Source organism: Rhinopithecus roxellana, chromosome 19 (genome assembly GCF_007565055.1).
Source record: "Rhinopithecus roxellana isolate Shanxi Qingling chromosome 19, ASM756505v1, whole genome shotgun sequence".
Lineage (NCBI taxonomy): Eukaryota > Metazoa > Chordata > Mammalia > Primates > Cercopithecidae > Rhinopithecus > Rhinopithecus roxellana.
In genome coordinates this window covers 81,319,626-81,325,435 of record NC_044567.1, presented here as the reverse complement: position 1 = coordinate 81,325,435, position 5,810 = coordinate 81,319,626, and the positions used below count along the sequence as shown (strand labels likewise).

The 5,810-nt window shown below is 48.5% G+C and overlaps 1 non-coding gene across 1 annotated transcript; it reads left to right on the top strand.

The window, feature by feature from the left end:
• Positions 1-5,054: 5,054 nt before the first annotated feature.
• Positions 5,055-5,127, top strand: TRNAR-CCG. The gene has a single exon. It is a non-coding gene; the product is annotated as a tRNA-Arg (tRNA).
• The last annotated feature ends 683 nt before the right edge of the window (positions 5,128-5,810 follow it).

Sequence of the window (5,810 nt, the reverse complement as noted above, 5' to 3'; positions counted from 1 at the left end):
GCCAGAATTTGAACCAACCAAGATGTGCTTCCATAGCGAAATGGATCAACAAACTGTGGTACATCCATATAATGACAGGATCTTGCTTTGTTGCCCAGGCTGGAGTGTGGTGGTGTGATCACTGCTAATTGCAACCTCAAACTCCTGGGCTCCAGTGATCCTCTGCCTCAGTCTCCCAAGTAGCTGTGTACAGGAATGCACCATCATGCCCAGGTAATATAATTTTTTATTTTTTCAGCCGGGCGCGGTGGCTCACACCTGTAATCCCAGCACTTTGGGAGGCTGAGGCGGGCGGATCACAACGTCAGGAGATCAAGACCATCCTGGCTAATATGGTGAAACCCCGTCTCTACTAAAAATACAAAAAATTAGCCGGGCGCAGTGGCAGGCGCCTGTGGTCCCAGCTACTCAGGAGGCTGAGGCAGGAGAATGGCGTGGGCCCGGGAGGAGGAGCTTACAGTGAGCTGAGATCGCGCCACTGCACTCCAGCCTGGGCGACAGAGCAAGACTCCGTCTCAAAAAAAAAAAAAAAAAAAAAAAAAAAAAATTTATTTTTTGTAGAGATGGAGTCTTGTGATATTGCCCAGGCTTGTCTCTAACTCCTGGGCTCAAGCGATCCTCCTGTCTTGGTATACGAACATACAATGGAATATTATTCAATGATAAAAAAGAAGGCTGGACCAGGCACAGTGGCTCATACCTGTAATACCAGCACTTTGGGAGGCCAAGGCGGGCGGATCACCTGAGGTCAGGAGTTTAGGACCAGCCCAGAGAAACCCCGTCTCTACAAAAAAAATACAAAAATTAGCCAGACGTGGTGGCATGCACCTGTAATCCCAGCTACTAGGGGGGCTGAAGCGGGAGAATCATTTGAACTTGCGAAGCAGAAGTTGCAGTGAGCTGAGATTGAGCCACTGCACTCCAGCCTGGGCAACAGAGCAAGACTGTCTCAAAAAAAAGAAAGAAAAATAAAAGAAGGCTGGACATGGTGGCTCATGCCTAGAATCCCAGCACTCTGGGAGGCCGAGGTGGGCGGATTGTTTGAGTCCAGGCGTTTGAGACCAGCCTGGGCAACATGGTGAAACCTGGTCTCTGCAAAAAATATAAAAATTAGCCAGGCATGATGGTGTACACCTGTCATCCCAGCTACTTGGGAGGCTGAAGTGGAAGGATCACTTGAGCCTGGGAGTTAGAGGCTGCAGTAAGACATGTTGAATCACTGCACTCCAGCCTGGGCAACAGAGTGAGAACCAGTCCCAAAAAAAACAGACCAGGCGCAGTGGCTCACACCTGTAATCCCAGCACTTTGGGAGGCCAAGGCAGATAGATCACTTGAGGTCAGGAGTTCGAGTTTGAGACCAGCCTGGCCAAAACAGTGAAACTCTGTCTCTAATGAAAATACAAAACATAGGCCGGGTGTGGTGGCTCATGCCTGTAAATCCCAGCACTTTGGGAGGCTGAGGTGGGCAGATCACCTGAAGTCAGGAGTTTGAGACCAGCCTGGCCAACATGGAGAAACCCCATCTCTACTAAAAATACAAAAATTAGCTGGGCATAGTGGCATGTGCCTGTAATCCCAGCTACTACAGAGGCTGAGGCAGGGGAATCGCTTGAACCCAGGAGTAGAGGTTGCAGTGAGCCGAGATCGTAGCCACTGCACTCCAGCCTGGGTGACAGAGTGAGACTCCATCTCAAAAAAAAAAAAACAAAAATTAGCCAGGCATGGTGGCACACACCTGTAGTCCCTGCTACTCAGGAGTCTGAGGCAGGAGAGAGAATTGCTTGAATCCAGAAGGTGGAGGTTGCACTGAGCCGAGATCTTGCCACTGCACTCCAGCCTGGACGACACAGCAAGACTCCATATCAAAAACAAACAAACAAATAAACAAACAAGCAAGCAAAAAAGAAATGAGCTATCAATCCATGAGAAAAACACACAGAAACCTTAAATGCATATTGTGAAATGAAGGAAGCCAGTCTGAAAAGGTTACACACTGTATGATTCCAACTACAGTAAATGACATTCTAGAAAAGATAAAACTATGGAGACTAAAAAGATTAGTAGTTGGGGCCAGGTACGGTGGCTCATGCCTGTAATACTAGCACTTTGGGAGGCTGAGGCGGGCGGATCACGAGGTCAGGAGTTCGAGACCAGCTGGCCAATATGGTAAAACCCCGTCTCTACTAAAAATACAAAAATTAGCCAGCCATGGTGGCTTGTACCTGTAGTCTCAGCTACTCGGGAGGCTGAGGCAGGAGAACTGCTTGAACCCGGGGGGCAGAAGTTGCAGTGAGCCAAGATCGGACCACTGCACTCCAGCCAGAGCGACAGAGCAAGACCCCATTTCAAAAAAAGAAAAAAAAAAAAAAGAAGTAGTGGTTGGAAAGGGTTTTAGGGGAGGAAGGGGACAATGAATAGGTGGAGGACAGCATTTTAAAGGCAGTGAAACTATTCTGTGTGATACTGTAACAGTGGATATATGACATTATACCTTTGTCAAAAACCATAGAATGCACAATACAAAGAGTGAACCCTATAGTGTCAACTATGGACTTTAATAATAATGTATACTATTAAATATTAATTATTATGTTATTATTACATTATTGTTAATAAAGTTAATTATAATGTATCAGTATTAGTTTATCAATTGTAACAAACATACCATACTAAGGCAAGCTGTTAATAACAGGGAAAATTGGTGAGGGAAAGTGAAGGAATATACAGGAACCCTCTGTACTTTCCACTCAATATTTCTGCAAACCTAAAACTGCTAAAAAATAAGTCAGTTAATTAAGAAAATATGCTGCAATGTGAAAACTACAGCATATCACCAAACTTTCCGTATTCTGTTACATTGAAATCCATTAGTCTGGCCATGCACGGTGGCTCATTAGTCTGGACTCCACTTGGATGCATATTTTACTTTTACTCATGCAGGAATATTGAACATTATGTATTGGTCGTTTGGAACATATTGGACTTTGAGGTATGCAGATCTTCCAAGTGTGAACACATTGAATTGTACAACATCAAAACATTGCACTCATTAAACAGAAATGTCTTTAGGTATTTGAAAGCTATCAAGCTTACAGTGTTGGATTAAAGGCATCAGGCTTTTAAATTTTCCTTTGAAAGTTTTTTGTTGTTGTTGTTGTTTGTTTTGAGACGGAGTCTCGCTCTGTCGCTCTGTCGCTCTGTCGCCAGGTTGGAGTGCACTGGCGCCATCTAGGCTCACTGCAAGCCCCGGCTCCCAGGTTCAAGCGGTTCTCCTGCCTCAGCTTCCCCAGTAGCTGGGATTAAAGGCACGCGCCACCACGGCCGGCTAATTTTTGTATTCTCGGTAGAGACGGGGTTTCACCCGTGTTGGCCGGGCTGGTCTTGAACTCTTGACCTCGTAATCCGCCCGCTTTGACTTCCCAAAGTGCTGGGATTACAGGCGTGAGTCGCCGCACACATTTTTTTTTTTTTTTTGTAAAGGTTGTCTGCTCTATCACCCAGGCTGGAGTGCAGTGGCGGGATCTCGGCGCATGCAGCTTCCGCCTCCCGGGTTCAAGGATTGTCCTGTCTACGCTCCGGAGCAGCTGGGACTACAGGCGCTCGCCACCACGCCCCGCTAATTTTTGCATTTTTAGTAGAGATTTTCACCTTGTTGGCCAGGCTGGTCTCGAACTCCTTAACCTCAAGTGATCCGTCCGCCTCGGCATCCCAAAATGCTGGGATTACAGGCTTGAGCCACCGAGTCCGGCCCAATTTCGATTTTCTTTACTTGGCTTACCCATTTTTTTTTTTTTCCGAGACAGTCTTGTTCTGTCGCCCAGGCTGGAGTGCAGTGGCGCAATCTCGGTTTACAGCAACCTCTGCCTCCCGGGTTCAAGCGATTCTCCTGCCTCAGCTTCCCTAGTAGCTAGGATTACAGGCGCACGCCACCACGCCTGGCTAATTTTTTTGTATTTTTAATAGAGACGGGGTTTCATCATGTTGGCCAGGCTGGTCTCCAACCCCTGACCTCAGGTGATCCGCCCGCCTCAGCCTCCCAAAGTGCTGGGATTATAGGCATGAGCCACCACGCCTGGCCGGTTTAGCCATATTTTATACAAACTTGTGAAGAACAAGTGTTACGTGTCTAAGAATAAAACGAAATTGTGTATTTGTAAAAATCACAAATGCAGCATATTTACATGCAACAAGCATACAGATACTGTGCATGGCACCAGAAAGTCTCCAAACCTTTACTCAAAACTTAACTTCACGGTGTTGGTTGGGGGCGAGGGGGAGCCAAACCCGTACCATTTTGCACTTAGGGACCTTGTTATGTTAATTTTCCCTTTACTCCAGAGGGAAAGAAGAGTCGGGGGAGGAAAACGGCCGAGGGTGAATGGCCGTAGGGACACAGGTCAGATTTGAAGTTCTCTGGGATGGAAAAGCCTGTTCACCCAGGAGTCCAACAGTTCCCAGCACATAACAGGTTATCACATTAATCTCTGCTGAATAAACGCGGGAAAGAAAGAGAAGAAAGGGACAAGAAGGTTGGCGGGAGAAGGAGGCTGCGGGAGGATTTCGCGATCTGCAGGGCTCCCAACGCCGCCTGCCCTGCAGAGGGTCCCGGGGAACTTTGTAAACTGAAGGCGCCCAGGTCCGCCCAAGTTAACTGAACTAGAATGGGATGGGGTAGGCACTGGAACCTTGTTTAAAGTTCCCCAGGTGAGCCCAATGGACAACCAGAGTTAAGAACTCTCGAAGAACCCAACAGGAAAGCGAGCACCCAAAACCGGCAGCGCGGATGCCTTGCAGTTAACCCGCAGCAGGGCTCGGAGGGTCAAGCGCAGGCGCTCCGGAGCCCTTGCGGCCGCTCCGGGCCCACGGCGCAGGCGCGCGGGAGGTCCAGGCTGCCGGCAGGGACAGCGACACAGAAAAGCGCAGGCGCGCGCCGCCGCAGCTGGGAGCGGCTGCCAAATCACTTGCCTCTGGGCGCGATACCGCAATGCGTGGGGGCAGGAGCGTGATGATGGCATCACGTAAGGAGAGGGTGTGAGAACCCGGATCCTGTGGTGACCCAGTGGCCTAATGGATAAGGCATCAGCCTCCGGAGCTGGGGATTGTGGGTTCGAGTCCCATCTGGGTCGCGTGAGACTACTTTTGGTGGAATAAAGGGTAATGGTTGGACAGTAGATTGCGAGATGGTTCTTTCGGTTCTCGGCATCTATCGTTATCACAAATGAAGAGGTGCTTTTGAGAGTTTTAAAAACACTCGGCGAATGGGTACAAAAATACGGTCAGACCTAGTGTTCCGAAGCACAGTAGGGTAATTATAGCTAACGGTAATTTACTGTATATTTCAAAGTAGCTAGAAGAAAATATTTGAAATGCTCCAAACACAAAGAAATGATCAGTGCTGGCCGGGCGCGGTGGCTCAAGCCTGTAATCCCAGCACTTTGGGAGGCCGAGACGGGCGGATCACGAGGTCAGGAGATCGAGACCATCCTGGCTAACACGGTGAAACCCCGTCTCTACCAAAAAATACAAATAGCCGGGCGAGGTGGCGGGCGCCTGTAGTCCCAGCTACTCGGGAGGCTGAGGCAGGAGAATGGCGTAAACCCGGGAGGCGGAGCTTGCAGTGAGCTGAGATCTGGCCACTGCACTCCAGCCTGGGCGACAGAGCGAGACTCCGTCTCAAAAAAAAAAAAAAAAAAAAAAAAAAAAAAAAAAAGAAATGATCAGTGCTTGAGGTGACGGCTATGTTTGCGCCACTGCACTCCGGCCTGGTGACAGAGCGAGACTCCATCGAAAATAAATAACGATAATAATA